This window comes from Cherax quadricarinatus, unplaced genomic scaffold, assembly GCF_038502225.1.
Source record: "Cherax quadricarinatus isolate ZL_2023a unplaced genomic scaffold, ASM3850222v1 Contig6, whole genome shotgun sequence".
NCBI lineage: Eukaryota > Metazoa > Arthropoda > Malacostraca > Decapoda > Parastacidae > Cherax > Cherax quadricarinatus.
In genome coordinates this window covers 1,007,535-1,023,817 of record NW_027195032.1, presented here as the reverse complement: position 1 = coordinate 1,023,817, position 16,283 = coordinate 1,007,535, and positions in this window count along the sequence as shown.

Here is a 16,283-nt window from a genome sequence, read left to right as displayed (position 1 = left end):
TACCCAAAGTCCTAGCCTCAATAACCCAACTAGGTAGACTGTTCCACTCATCAACTACCCTATTTCCAAACCAATACTTTCCTATGACCTTTCTAAATCTAAACTTATCTAATTTAAATCCATTACTGCGGGTTCTCTCTTGGAGAGATATCCTCAAGACCTTGTTAATATCCCCTTTATTAATACCTATCTTCCACTTATACACTTCGATCAGGTCTCCCCTCATTCTTCGTCTAACAAGTGAATGTAACTTAAGAGTCTTCAATCTTTCTTCATAAGGAAGATTTCTAATGCTATGTATTAATTTAGTCATCCTACGCTGAATGTTTTCTAACGAATTTATGTCCCTACTGTAATATGGAGACCAGAATTGAGCTGCATAATCTAGGTGAGGCCTTACTAATGATGTATAAAGCTGCAGTATGACCTCTGGACTTCTGTTGCTTACACTTCTTGATATAAATCCCAGTAATCTATTTGCCTTATTACGTACGCTTAGGCATTGCTGTCTTGGTTTAAGGTTGCTGCTTACCATAACCCCCAAGTCCTTTTCGCAATCTGTATGGCTAAGTTCTACATTATTTAACTTATAAGTGCTAGGGTTATGGGCACTCCCGAGCTTCAGAACCTTGCATTTATCTACATTGAACTGCATCTGCCACTTTTCTGACCAAGAGTAGAGTTTGTCTAAATCCTCCTGAAGTTCCCTAACATCTACGTTTGAATCAATTATCCTACCTATCTTCGTGTCATCGGCGAATTTGCTCATATCACTAGCAATTCCTTCATCAAGATCATTGATATATATTATAAACAACAACGGGCCCAAGACTGATCCCTGTGGAACGCCACTTGTTACTGATCCCCACTCGGATTTAACCCCATTTATGGACACTCTCTGCTTCCTGTCTGTGAGCCATGACTCGATCCACGAGAGCACCCTTCCCCCAATGCCATGAGCTGCTACTTTCTTCAACAAAATGATAAATCAATCGGCGGAAAGAAAAGTAAACAGAACAACAATGAAGAAACGAGAAGAGAGTAACCTGACACACACACACACACGTAATAATAATAATAATAATAATAATAATAATAATAATAATAATAATAATAATAATAATAATAATAATAATGGCAATATAAACACAAATGCAGTATAATGTGATCCTTTATTGACTACGTTTCGCCCACACAGTGGGCTTTTTCAAGTCACAAATCAGTTCTGTTTGTGACTTGAAAAAACCCACTGTGTGGGCGAAACGTAGTCAATAAAGGATCACATTATACTGCATTTGTGTTTATATTGCCATTGTGTCGGTATTTTATACCATTTATTTCCATAATAATAATAATATTCAACTTAAAGGAGAATTACGAAAAGTTAAATACGAATGAAAGAGAAACACACAATAAAAAATCTAATGAAAGTTTTGTGGTTGGAAGCGAGACAAACAAGACCATCTTTTAAGGGGAGCTTAAAGTGGGAAAACAAAGATCATTGTGAATTCTGTCGACGAGGTCTGAAAGAAGGGACAAAGATAGAATCAAATCAGAGGGGATATCACAACTTGGACACACTGCGTGAAAGATTCAATAAAGAAGGAATGGAAGGCAAAATGAAAGAGATAGGAAGGAGTAGGAAGCAGCCGAAGAAGAGAACAGGGAACAGAATTGTCAAGGAAGAGATGGATCAATAGGAGGGAAGCACTCAAGAACTGCTCCAACATCCCGCAGAGACTCCATGTCCAGTATCTCCAGTTGACAAGTGAAAAAAAGATACAATGCTTAAAAAAATATAGTGGAACCTTGGTGTTTTGAACTTAATTGGTCCCTAGGTGGTGTTCTAACTGCTACAACTTCGATGACTCACGAAATCGTAAGGACACAATTGCAAACAAACCATACCACGGGTGGGGTTTGAACCCGCGGTCAGAGAGTCTCGGAACTGTTGATAAATTAGACACATGTTCAACTCTTGGGTATCTTTATTGAGGAAACGTTTCGCCACACAGTGGCTTCATCAGTCCATACATAGATAGTTCCTGACTATGGAACTGAACTTCTCCAGGCCGAGGGACTGACAACCTCAAATTCTACGACTACAAGGGTGATGGACTGATTACATCGTGTTCACATCTCTACTGTTCCTGCCTATTTTCTGTATTCGACTGAAGAAGCCTACTGTGTAGGCGAAACGTTTCGGAATAAAGTTGTCTAACTGTTGCATATGTGTCTTACCTAACAACCTGTCGGTATTGTATACCATTTTGATGTTCATCAGTCCATACAAAGGAGAATCTTGAAGAACAGGAGGAGAATGAGGTAATCAGTCCCTCAACCTTGAGTCGATGTGGTCAGTCCATCAATCTTGAATAGAATACGGCATACGTGCTGAGAAGGAGCTTATAAACCGTTGGCAGGAGAGGTGCAGCAGTCATAGGTCGTGTAACATTTAACATAAGAACATAAGAAAGGAGGAACACTGCAGCAGGCCTGTTGGCCCATACTAGGCAGGTCCTTTACAATTCATCCCACTAACAAACATTTGACCAACCCAATTTTCAATGCTACCCAAGAAATAAGCTCTGATGTGCAGGTCCCACTCAAATCCAACCCCTCCCACTCATGTACTTATCCAACCTAAATTTGAAACTACCCAAAGTCCTAGCCTCAATAACCCAACTAGGTAGACTGTTCCACTCATCAACTACCCTATTTCCAAACCAATACTTTCCTATGTCCTTTCTAAATCTAAACTTATCTAATTTAAATCCATTACTGCGGGTTCTCTCTTGGAGAGATATCCTCAAGACCTTGTTAATATCCCCTTTATTAATACCTATCTTCCACTTATACACTTCGATCAGGTCTCCCCTCATTCTTCGTCTAACAAGTGAATGTAACTTAAGAGTCTTCAATCTTTCTTCATAAGGAAGATTTCTAATGCTATGTATTAATTTAGTCATCCTACGCTGAATGTTTTCTAACGAATTTATGTCCATTCTGTAATATGGAGACCAGAATTGAGCTGCATAATCTAGGTGAGGCCTTACTAATGATGTATAAAGCTGCAGTATGACCTCTGGACTTCTGTTGCTTACACTTCTTGATATAAATCCCAGTAATCTATTTGCCTTATTACGTACGCTTAGGCATTGCTGTCTTGGTTTAAGGTTGCTGCTTACCATAACCCCCAAGTCCTTTTCGCAATCTGTATGGCTAAGTTCTACATTATTTAACTTATAAGTGCTAGGGTTATGGACACTTCCGAGCTTCAGAACCTTGCATTTATCTACATTGAACTGCATCTGCCACTTTTCTGACCAAGAGTAGAGTTTGTCTAAATCCTCCTGAAGTTCCCTAACATCTACGTTTGAATCAATTATCCTACCTATCTTCGTGTCATCGGCGAATTTGCTCATATCACTAGTAATTCCTTCATCAAGATCATTGATATATATTATAAACAACAACGGGCCCAAGACTGATCCCTGTGGAACGCCACTTGTTACTGATCCCCACTCGGATTTAACCCCATTTATGGACACTCTCTGCTTCCTGTCTGTGAGCCATGATTCGATCCACGAGAGCACTCTTCCCCCAATGCCATGAGCTGCTACTTTCTTCAACAGTCTTTGGTGCGGAACTCTATCAAATGCCTTACTAAAATCTAAGTAAATAATATCAAATTCTTTATCGTGGTCAACAGCCTCAAAAGCTTTACTGAAAAAAGTTAATAAATTAGTTAGACAAGACCGGCCTCTTGTGAATCCATGCTGAGTATCATTAATCAAGCTATGCTTATCGAGATGGCTTCTTATAATTTGAGCTATAATTGACTCTAGTAATTTGCCTACAATTGAGGTCAGGCTTATTGGGCGGTAATTTGACGGTAACGACTTGTCCCCTGTTTTAAAAATAGGAATTACATTAGCCATCTTCCACATATCAGACACTACACCTGTTTGAAGAGATAAATTAAAAATATTAGTTAATGGTTCACAGACTTCCATTTTGCATTCCTTTAGAACCCTTGAAAAAACCTCATCAGGACCCGGTGACTTATTTTGCTTCAGTCGGTCTATCTGCTTCACAACCATTTCACTAGTGACTATGATGTTACATAATTTATCTTCTTCTGGCCCACTATAAAAATTAATTACCGGAACACTACTAGTGTCTTCCTGTGTAAAAACCGAGAGAAAATAATTATTTAAAATCGAGCACATTTCATTCTCTTTGTCAGTAAGATGCCCATAGTTATTTTTAAGGGGACCTATCTTATCTCTGACTTTTGTTCTATATACCTGGAAAAAACTTTTTGGGTTAGTTTTAGAGTCCCTAGCAACTTTAATTTCATAGTCCCTTTTAGCTTTTCTTATCCCCTTTTTAATGTCCCTCTTAGTGTCAATATACTGATTCATAAGATGACCCTCGCCTCTTCTGATACGCCTATAAATTCCTTTCTTATGCCCTAGTAGATATTTCAGCCTATTATTCATCCATTTTGGGTCATTTCTATTTGATCTAATTTCTTTATAAGGGATAAATGTTCTTTGAGCAGCATGTACTGTGTTCAGAAAACTGTCATATTGATAAGTGTTCTCTAAGCCCATCGTAATCTGCTAAGCGAAAATCTGGGACTGTTACTGAGTTATCCCTACTATCATACTTCCATTCAATTCTAAATGTAATTGATTTGTGGTCGCTAGCACCCAGTTCTTCTGAAACTTCTAAATTATTAACAAGGGATTCATTGTTTGCCAGAACTAAGTCAAGCAGGTTATTACCCCTTGTAGGTTCTGTCACAAACTGCTTCAGAAAACAATCCTGAACTACTTCTAAGAAGTCGTATGATTCTAAATTCCCAGTCAAGAAATTCCAATCAATATGACTAAAGTTAAAGTCTCCTAGAATTACTACATTATCGTGCCTTGTGGCCCTAACAATTTCCTCCCATAGTAGTCTTCCCTGGTCCCTATCTAAATTTGGGGGACGGTATATCACACCTAAAGTTAATTTTTCATGCCCCTCTGAAAATTCTATCCAAACAGACTCTGTATGTGTTACTTCAGACTTAATACCCGTTTTAATGCAACAGTTCAAGCGATCTCGGACATGTGCAAAGAAAGGTATAAAATACCGACAATATGAAAGTTAAGACACATGTGCAACATCTGGATATCTTTATTGTAGTAGACGTTTCGCCATCCAGTGGCTTTATCAATACAGATTCTAGGACATAATAGGAAGACAGTAGAACTATATACAAAAGATGAGGTAATCAGTCCCTCGGCCTTGGAGTTAGTGTTCACAGCATCGTGGTGGAGGAGAGTCTGGAGCAAAGGCAAGAAGACTGGCGCTTTTTATAGGCGTCAGTGAATGGGACGGGCAGCAGACGAGGTCAGTCACTGGTAGGCGGGATTCCCCAGTGGAAGTAGGTCCTTCCCAAAGAGATGGGTTAGTTGCAGCAGCCGTGAAGAAGGTCTTGTAGATGTCCTCTGAACCAAGATTCCATGATGTTGCAGTGTCTGACAAGTTGTGCAAAGAAAGGTATAAAATACCGACAATATGAAAGTTAAGACACATGTGCAACATCTGGATATCTTTATTGTAGTAGACGTTTCGCCATCCAGTGGCTTTATCAATACAGATTCTAGGACATAATAGGAAGACAGTAGAACTATATACAAAAGATGAGGTAATCAGTCCCTCGGCCTTGGAGTTAGTGTTCACAGCATCGTGGTGGAGGAGAGTCTGGAGCAAAGGCAAGAAGACTGGCGCTTTTTATAGGCGTCAGTGAATGGGACGGGCAGCAGACGAGGTCAGTCACTGGTAGGCGGGATTCCCCAGTGGAAGTAGGTCCTTCCCAAAGAGATGGGTTAGTTGCAGCAGCCGTGAAGAAGGTCTTGTAGATGTCCTCTGAACCAAGATTCCATGATGTTGCAGTGTCTGACAAGTTGTGCAAAGAAAGGTATAAAATACCGACAATATGAAAGTTAAGACACATGTGCAACATCTGGATATCTTTATTGTAGTAGACGTTTCGCCATCCAGTGGCTTTATCAATACAGATTCTAGGACATAATAGGAAGACAGTAGAACTATATACAAAAGATGAGGTAATCAGTCCCTCGGCCTTGGAGTTAGTGTTCACAGCATCGTGGTGGAGGAGAGTCTGGAGCAAAGGCAAGAAGACTGGCGCTTTTTATAGGCGTCAGTGAATGGGACGGGCAGCAGACGAGGTCAGTCACTGGTAGGCGGGATTCCCCAGTGGAAGTAGGTCCTTCCCAAAGAGATGGGTTAGTTGCAGCAGCCGTGAAGAAGGTCTTGTAGATGTCCTCTGAACCAAGATTCCATGATGTTGCAGTGTCTGACAAGTTGTGCAAAGAAAGGTATAAAATACCGACAATATGAAAGTTAAGACACATGTGCAACATCTGGATATCTTTATTGTAGTAGACGTTTCGCCATCCAGTGGCTTTATCAATACAGATTCTAGGACATAATAGGAAGACAGTAGAACTATATACAAAAGATGAGGTAATCAGTCCCTCGGCCTTGGAGTTAGTGTTCACAGCATCGTGGTGGAGGAGAGTCTGGAGCAAAGGCAAGAAGACTGGCGCTTTTTATAGGCGTCAGTGAATGGGACGGGCAGCAGACGAGGTCAGTCACTAGTAGGCGGGATTCCCCAGTGGAAGTAGGTCCTTCCCAAAGAGATGGGTTAGTTGCAGCAGCCGTGAAGAAGGTCTTGTAGATGTCCTCTGAACCAAGATTCCATGATGTTGCAGTGTCTGACAAGTTGTGCAAAGAAAGGTATAAAATACCGACAATATGAAAGTTAAGACACATGTGCAACATCTGGATATCTTTATTGTAGTAGACGTTTCGCCATCCAGTGGCTTTATCAATACAGATTCTAGGACATAATAGGAAGACAGTAGAACTATATACAAAAGATGAGGTAATCAGTCCCTCGGCCTTGGAGTTAGTGTTCACAGCATCGTGGTGGAGGAGAGTCTGGAGCAAAGGCAAGAAGACTGGCGCTTTTTATAGGCGTCAGTGAATGGGACGGGCAGCAGACGAGGTCAGTCACTGGTAGGCGGGATTCCCTGCTGCAACTAACCCATCTCTTTGGGAAGGACCTACTTCCACTGGGGAATCCCGCCTACCAGTGACTGACCTCGTCTGCTGCCCGTCCCATTCACTGACGCCTATAAAAAGCGCCAGTCTTCTTGCCTTTGCTCCAGACTCTCCTCCACCACGATGCTGTGAACACTAACTCCAAGGCCGAGGGACTGATTACCTCATCTTTTGTATATAGTTCTACTGTCTTCCTATTATGTCCTAGAATCTGTATTGATAAAGCCACTGGATGGCGAAACGTCTACTACAATAAAGATATCCAGATGTTGCACATGTGTCTTAACTTTCATATTGTCGGTATTTTATACCTTTCTTTGCACAACTTGTCAGACACTGCAACATCATGGAATCTTGGTTCAGAGGACATCTACAAGACCTTCTTCACGGCTGCTGCAACTAACCCATCTCTTTGGGAAGGACCTACTTCCACTGGGGAATCCCGCCTACCAGTGACTGACCTCGTCTGCTGCCCGTCCCATTCACTGACGCCTATAAAAAGCGCCAGTCTTCTTGCCTTTGCTCCAGACTCTCCTCCACCACGATGCTGTGAACACTAACTCCAAGGCCGAGGGACTGATTACCTCATCTTTTGTATATAGTTCTACTGTCTTCCTATTATGTCCTAGAATCTGTATTGATAAAGCCACTGGATGGCGAAACGTCTACTACAATAAAGATATCCAGATGTTGCACATGTGTCTTAACTTTCATGATCTCGGACATACAATGCCACCCCACCCCCCTTCCCGATACTTCTATCTACTTGGAACAATTTGAAACCCTGAATGTGACATTCTGCAGGCATGTCCCGACTTTTTGAATTAAACCACGTCTCAGTAATGGCAAATACATCTATGTTACCTGCACTAGCAACTAGTCTCAACTCGTCCATCTTATTCCTAGCACTGCGACTATTTGTGTAATATATACTTAAGGACCCTCCTTTCTCTTTATCATTCCTGCTCCTTTCTGTTATTCCACTAAACCTATTACTGTCCTTGTCAATTAGTGCCACTGGCCTTCCGATATCCACCTCATTTTGCCTATTACTAGTTCTCCTAGTACTCATATTACTACCCTGAGACTTCACAGTTTTCCCACAGAGACCCATACCACTAACTATTCCTAGTTTAAAGACCTAACAGCTCCCTCCACTGCGTTGGCCAGTGCTCCCACCCCACACCTAGACAAGTGAACCCCATCCCTGGCATACATGTCATTTCTGCCATAGAAGAGGTCCCAGTTGTCAATGAATGTTACCGCATTTTCCTTACAGTATTTGTCCAGCCAGCAATTGACACCAATTGCTCTGGACAACCATTCATTTCCAACTCCTCTCCTTGGCAAAATGCTACATATGACAGGTTTCCCACCCTTCTTCCTAATTATCTCTATTGCTGACCTATACCTGCTAATCAGGTCCTCACTCCTACGTCTGCCAACATCGTTGCCTCCAGCACTGAGACAGATAATAGGATTGCTCCCATTACCTCTCATGATGTCATCCAGACGGCTAACAATATCCTTCATCCCAGCCCCAGGAAAACACACTCTCTGCCTCCTACTCCTATCCTTCAAACAGAATGCCCTATCCATGTACCTAATCTGACTATCCCCAACAACGACAATGTTTTTACCTTCCTTGGCGTCGTCCGTAGTGATGCTCCGAGTAGTCGACTCACATTCGCCAGGTAGCATTACACCACTTGTAGAATTCGTCATGACGTTCTCGATGGTCTTCGTTGGGGTTTCTAGGGATGTCTCACTCACGTCTGCCAATGCTTCCTTGGTGCTCGTTGTGGCATTCCCAGTAGAACACTCACATTCGTCAGGTAGCACCGAGAATGAGTTGGAAGTTTCCACGGCAGTCTTCTGGTTTCTCGTTGTTTCTGCCTCTCCAACCGTTTTCTTAATCTTCAGCTTGGTTCCATGTTGCCCGGCCACTGACCAAGCTCCCCTCTTAACCTGGGGACTCACAACAGGAGGATTACTACGAATCCTCTTGTTCTCCTCCGTTAATCGCCGTATTTCCAGTTTAGCAACTCTGAGTTCTTCTCTCAGCTGCTGGTAAAGCTGCTCAAGAGAGGGCATCCTGGTTCAGATTCACAGAGAGCACACAAACAGGTCTTCACAGAGCTAAGTACACGTCACCACTGAGCTAAGTACACGTCACCACTGAGCTAAGTACACGTCACCACTGAGCTAAGTACACGTCAATGTTGAAGTAGGTCGTGCCCTACTGTGTGGCGAAACGTTTCCTCAATAAAGATACCCAAGAGTTGAACATGTGTCTAATTTATCAACATGTCGGTTCTCTGAACCATTCATCTACAAACCTGTCAGACACTGCAACTTCTTGGGATCTTAATACTTGGGAATTCTTCGCTTGCCTAATTCTTGGGCACGACCTACTTCAACATTGAACAAATGTTACACGACCTATGACTTCTGCACCTCTCCTGCCAACGGTTTATAAGCTGCTTCTCAGCACGTATGCCGTATTCTATTCAAGATTTATGGACTGACCACATCGACTCAAGGTTGAGGGATTGATTACCTCATTCTCCTCCTGTTCTTCAAGATTCTCCTTTGTATGGACTGATGAAGCCACTGTGTGGCGAAACGTTTCCTCAATAAAGATACCCAAGATGAAGATTGAGACACTTATGCAGCATATGGGAATCTTTATTCAGGAAACGTTTCGCCACACAGTGGCTTCATCAGTCCAATACAAAGAGGAAGGCGTAAGGAGAGGAGGAGAATGAGGTAATCAGTCCCTCAACCTGGAGTCGATGTGTTCAGTCCATCAATCTTGTAGAATGTACAGCATAGGGCCGTAGACGTGGCTTATATACTGTAGTGAGGTGGCGTGAAGCAGATGGAGGCGGGGTCATAGTGGTACCATCCACTAGTCGAAGTAGGTCTTCGTCCAAAGGTTGAACAAGTGTTGAAGAATTCTTTGTAACAAGATCCCATGATGCTGCAGAGTCAACCTTGTTCAACCTTTGGACGAAGACCTACTTCGACTAGTGGATGGTACCACTATGACCCCGCCTCCATCTGCTTCACGCCACCTCACTACAGTATATAAGCCACGTCTACGGCCCTATGCTGTACATTCTACAAGATTGATGGACTGAACACATCGACTCCAGGTTGAGGGACTGATTACCTCATTCTCCTCCTCTCCTTACGCCTTCCTCTTTGTATTGGACTGATGAAGCCACTGTGTGGCGAAACGTTTCCTGAATAAAGATTCCCATATGCTGCATAAGTGTCTCAATCTTCAACTTGTCGGTTTTTCAAACCATTCATCACAAAGATACCCAAGAGTTGAACATGTGTCTAATTTATCAACATGTCGGTTCTCTGAACCATTCATCTACAAAGTCTCGGAACTCCAGACCGTCGCGTTAGCCACTGGACCAGCTAGCTTCAATAAGATTCTGCCAACTAGATATATTTCTACACCATAGGAAGGTTAGCATAGGTACCACTGTGACCACAAATGCAAGTTTTTACAGACGAATCACCCGCTAGCGTGGCCGCGGGTTCAAACCCCACCCGTGGTATGTTTTTTCTACAACTTCGATGTCCGAAACAGTATTTCCCAAGCTTTAATTATCAGTCTCACTCACTGGAGGATGTTGAACTGACTCTTCCAAAAGTCTCAGAGTCAAGTCAGTGTCGGAGGTCACTTCAAAGCACTTTTGAAACAGAGCTCTCATGTAAAAAATGTTTTGCAATTGAATTTTAAACAAGTCAGCGTGTTCGGACTCCAGAAAAACTTTCAAAGACCGGGTCATTTTTTTCTGAACAACATTGTTCGGATTTCTGTTTGTTGAAGATCCGGTACGTTCGAACACCGAGGTTGTATTGTTCAGTAAAATAATAAAGAAACACATTGCGGAATTTTAATGTTGAGTCACCAGCAGTAACAGCCTGGTTGATCGTGCTCTGATCCATCGGGAGGTCTGCGGGGGGGGGGAGGTGCTGACCCCCAGAACACCCTCCAGGTAAAAATTAATTCGTATAATTCACTCTGAGGAGGATATCAATGAACTCCAGGACGATTTGAACAAACTAATGTCTTGGTCTGAGAAATGGCAGATGAAGTTTAATGTGGATAAGTGTAAGGTACTTGCCCTTGGTAATGAAAATAACCCTCGAAGCTATAATCTAGGTGAAGTAGAGCTTGGTCATACAGAATGTGAAAAAGACTTGGGAGTCATGGTAAGCAGAAATCTAAAGCCAAGACAGCAGTGCCTCAGTGTGCGCAACAAGGCCAACAGATTACTTGGATTTATCTCAAGAAGAATAAGTAACAGAAGTCCAAAAGTTATTTTACAGCTCTATACATAAGAACATAAGAACATAAGAAAAGAGGAACACTGCAGCAAGCCTGTTGGCCCATACTAGGCAGGTCCTTTACAATTCATCCCACTAACAAACATTTGACCAACCCAATTTTCAATGCCACCCAAGAAACATGCTCCGATGTGCAAGCCCCTCTCAAATCCAACCCCTCCCACTCATGTACTTATCCAACCTAAATTTGAAACTACCCAAAGTCCTAGCCTCAATAACCCAACTAGGTAGACTGTTCCACTCATCAACTACCCTATTTCCAAACCAATACTTTCCTATGTCCTTTCTAAATCTAAACTTATCTAATTTAAATCCATTACTGCGGGTTCTCTCTTGGAGAGATATCCTCAAGACCTTGTTAATATCCCCTTTATTAATACCTATCTTCCACTTATACACTTCGATCAGGTCTCCCCTCATTCTTCGTCTAACAAGTGAATGTAACTTAAGAGTCTTCAATCTTTCTTCATAAGGAAGATTTCTAATGCTATGTATTAATTTAGTCATCCTACGCTGAATGTTTTCTAACGAATTTATGTCCATTCTGTAATATGGAGACCATTTAGATTATGCTGCTCAGTTTTGGTCCCCTTACTACAGGATGGACATAGACTCATTAGAGAACATACAGAGAAGAATGACTAAAATGATTTACTGTGTAAGGAACCTCCCGTATGAAGATAGACTTAAAGCCTTAAATCTCCACTCTCTGGAGAGGCGTAGAATGAGGGGAGATATCATTGAAGTGTATAAGTGGATGACGGGCATAAACAAGGGAGACATTAATAAAGTACTGAGGGTGTCGAACCAGGTAAGAACCAGGAATAATGAATTTAAGTTGGATAAATTTAGATTTAGAAAGGACATAGGTAAGTACTGGTTTTCTAACAGAGTTGTAGATGCGTGGAACAGTCTTCCCAGTGGGGTGATAGAGGCTAGGACCTTGGGTAGCTTTAAGAAGAGACTGGACAAATATATGAGTGGGAGGGGCTGGGTTTGATTGGTGTTGGGGGGTGCGGGAGTTGTTTCTTGAGTAGCTTTACGTAGATGTCGTCTTGATAAGGACCTGCCTCGTATGGGCCAGTAGGCCTTCTGCAGTGTTCCTACATTCTTATGTTCTTATGTAAATCATACCACGGGTGGGATTTGAACCCGCGGCCAGAGAATCTGGAGTTTTGAGACTCTCGGACCGCGGTTTCAAATCCCGCCCGTGGTATGGTTTGTTTGCAATCGTGTCATTACGATTTCGTGAGTCGTAAAAATTAGACACATGTGCAACATCTGGTAATCTTTATTGTAGACGTTTCGCCATCCAGTAGCTTTATCAATCCAGTTTCTAGGACATAACTTGAAGACAGAACTATATACAAAAGAAGAGGTAATCAGTCCCTCAGCCTTGGAGTTGTGTGAAGAGCACCGTAGTTGTGGAGAATCTACATGACTACGGTATACTACATGTACACCCTCCAGGTAGACTCCAGGTAAACAAATGTAAAGTCATTATATAAAAAAATAGAGGAAATTCTGAAAATATAGAACAATGAAACGAAACTTGCAGAAAGAATATAAGAAATATGATATCCACAGAGGGTTACCAAACAGTAAGAAAAGACAGGGAAGGCAAAGGAAGGGGAGAATTGATATTCTGAAACAACGGGAGATTCAATATACCAGGAAACTTGCAAACGGGGGATTTCAGGGATTATTATAACCATCATGACTCACGAAATCGTAATAACACGATTGCGTTTTAATACCCACTTGCCATGAGTTAAAACCCCACCCGTTCCGTGAATTATTATAGCAAGTATTGTAATGATTGAGACACTTATGCAGCATATGGGAATCTTTATTCAGGAAACGTTTCGCCACACAGTGGCTTCATCAGTCCAATACAAAGAGGAAGGCGTAAGGAAAGGAGGAGTATGAGGTAATCAGTCCCTCAGCCTGGAGTCGATGTGTTCAGTCCATCAATCTACAAGATTGATGGACTGAACACATCGACTCCAGGCTGAGGGACTGATTACCTCATACTCCTCCTTTCCTTACGCCTTCCTCTTTGTATTGGACTGATGAAGCCACTGTGTGGCGAAACGTTTCCTGAATAAAGATTCCCATATGCTGCATAAGTGTCTCAATCTTCAACTTGTCGGTTTTTCAAACCATTCATCACAAGTATTGTAATGTCGAGGGAGACAACAGTAGCGGCAGTGATACATAATCTACTACTGTATCATAGAAGACCAGAATAACCGGTTACAGACCAGGTCGCGGGGGCGTTGACCCACGAGACCCTCCCCAGGAATACTCTATAGAAACAGAAAATGGAAGAAGAAACAAGCCTAAACGTTTTGTTTACACAGTAGCCTTCTTCAGTCGAATACAGAGGGAGGCAGCACAAACAGGAGAGATGTCAAGACAGTGCAATTAGTCTGTCACCCTCAAAATCTAGGACTCCCAGCGAGAACCCGAAAAATGGCGACACTTATGGGTTCAGAGCAGGTCGCTCCTGCCTCTCGCAACTTCTGGATCACTATGATATGGTCTTGGATGCACTGAAAACAAACAGAATGAAGATATAGTATACAAAGATTTTGCAAAAGCCTTTGACAAGTGCAATCATGATGCAACAGCGCACAAAATGCGTGCTAAAGTAATAACTGACAAAGTGGAAAGATGGGTCTTCAACTTTATAACCAATCGAACACAGAGTAGTGGTAAACAGTTAAATCGGATGCTGCCGTAGTGAAGAGCTCTGTCCCACAAGCTAAAGTACTCGCCCCCATCCTGGTCCTCATCCTCATCTCAGACATCGACAAAGATGTAAGCTATTGGAAAACTTGGTTTATATCTTCTTGGAGCTTTGTCGTGTCCTCAATGGATGACGCTCACATGCAGATCCTAGTATCGTCTGCAAAGGATGATATTACCCTCCAGGTCCAGGTAATATCATCCTTTGCAGACGATACTAGGATCTGCATGTGAGCGTCATCCATCGAGGACACGACAAAGCTCCAAGAAGATATAAACCAAGTTTTCCAATGGGCAACGGAGAACAATATGATGTTCAATGAAGATAAATTCCAACTACTCCGTTATGGAAAACTGGAGGAAATACTAGCTAGAGCTGAGTGCACTACAAACTCTAATCACACAATAGAGCGGTAAAGTAATGTGAAGGTCCTGGGTGTGGTAATGTCTGAGGATCTCACCTTCAAGGATCACAACAATGCCACTATCATATCTGCCAGGAAACTGATAGATGGATACTGAGAACATTCAAGACAAGAGGTGCCAAGCCAGTGATCCTCTTTAAATCACTTGTTCTCTCTAGGCTGGAATACTGCTGTACATTAACATCTCAGTTCAAGGCAGGTGAAGCTGCAGATCATGAGACTGTACAGAGAACCTTTACTGCATATATAAGTTCCATCAAACACCTTAACTACTGGGAACGCTTGGAAGCACTTGACTTGTACTCACTGGAGCGCAGGCGAGAGAGATGCATCATAATCTACACCTGGAAAATCCTAGTGGGACTGGTCCCTAATCTGCACACAAAAATCACTCCCTATGAAAGTAAAAAATTTGGCAGCCGATGCAACATACCCCCAGTGAAAAGTAAGGCCGCCATTAGTACACTAAGAGAAAACACAATAGGTGTCCGGGGCCCAAGACTATTCAATAGCCTCCCACCAGCCATAAGGAGAATTATCAATAGACCCCTGGCTGCCTTCAAGAGGGAGCCGGACAGTACCGGATCAGCCGGGCTGTGGTTCCTACTTTGGACTACGTGCGGCCAGCAGTAACAGCCTGGTTGATCAGGCCCTGATCCACCGGGAGTCCTGGTCATGGACCGGGCCGCGGGGGCGTTGATCCCCAGAATACCCTCAAGGTAGGTAGGGGTCTGAGGCTCCGAAGCCGATCCCCCTAGAAACGTAAAGAAGTAATTCCTTAGTCTCAAAAAGACTGAAGAATAAAGTGACTTGAATGAGGCAGCGGTATAGGTAAATTCAATAGTCTGCAAGAGTACACACACACACAGGCGGGGCCAGGAGCTTGGACTCGACCCCTGCAACCTCAACTAGGTGAGTACAGGGACAGAGACAGGACCTAACAACAATCAGTGAAGAGGTGGGGCCAAGAGCTATGTCTCGACCCTTGCAACCCCAAATAGGTGAGTACACACACGGACAGAGACAGAACCTAACAACAATCAGTGAAGAGGTGGGGCCAAGAGCTATGTCTCGACCCCTGCAACCCCAAATAGGTGAGCACACACACACACACACACACACACACACACACACACACACACACACACACACACACACACACACACACACACACACACACACACACAAACACACACACAAACAGTTACAGCTATGCTCCCTGTATTTAGTGTTTTTTGGATCAGTCTTTGGAGTCATAGTACGTGACAATGTCAGGGAACAATCCCACAAGCATCTAACAAGCTCAGAAAATTTCGTAAGTTAATCTGAAAGTTTTGTTTTGGCTAGAAGCTAACGAGAGACAGCCAGGGTCTAGTGCCTCCGGCATCTGGTGTTGTCAGAAGCAAATGAGAGGCAGCCAGGGTCTAGTGCCTCCGGCATCTTGTGTTGTCAGAAGCTAACGAGAGACAGCCAGGGTCTAGTGCCTCCGGCATCTGGTGTTGTCAGAAGCTAACGAGAGACAGCCAGGGTCTAGTGCCTCCGGCATCTGGTGTTGTCAGAAGCTAACGAGAGACAGCCAGGGTCTAGTGC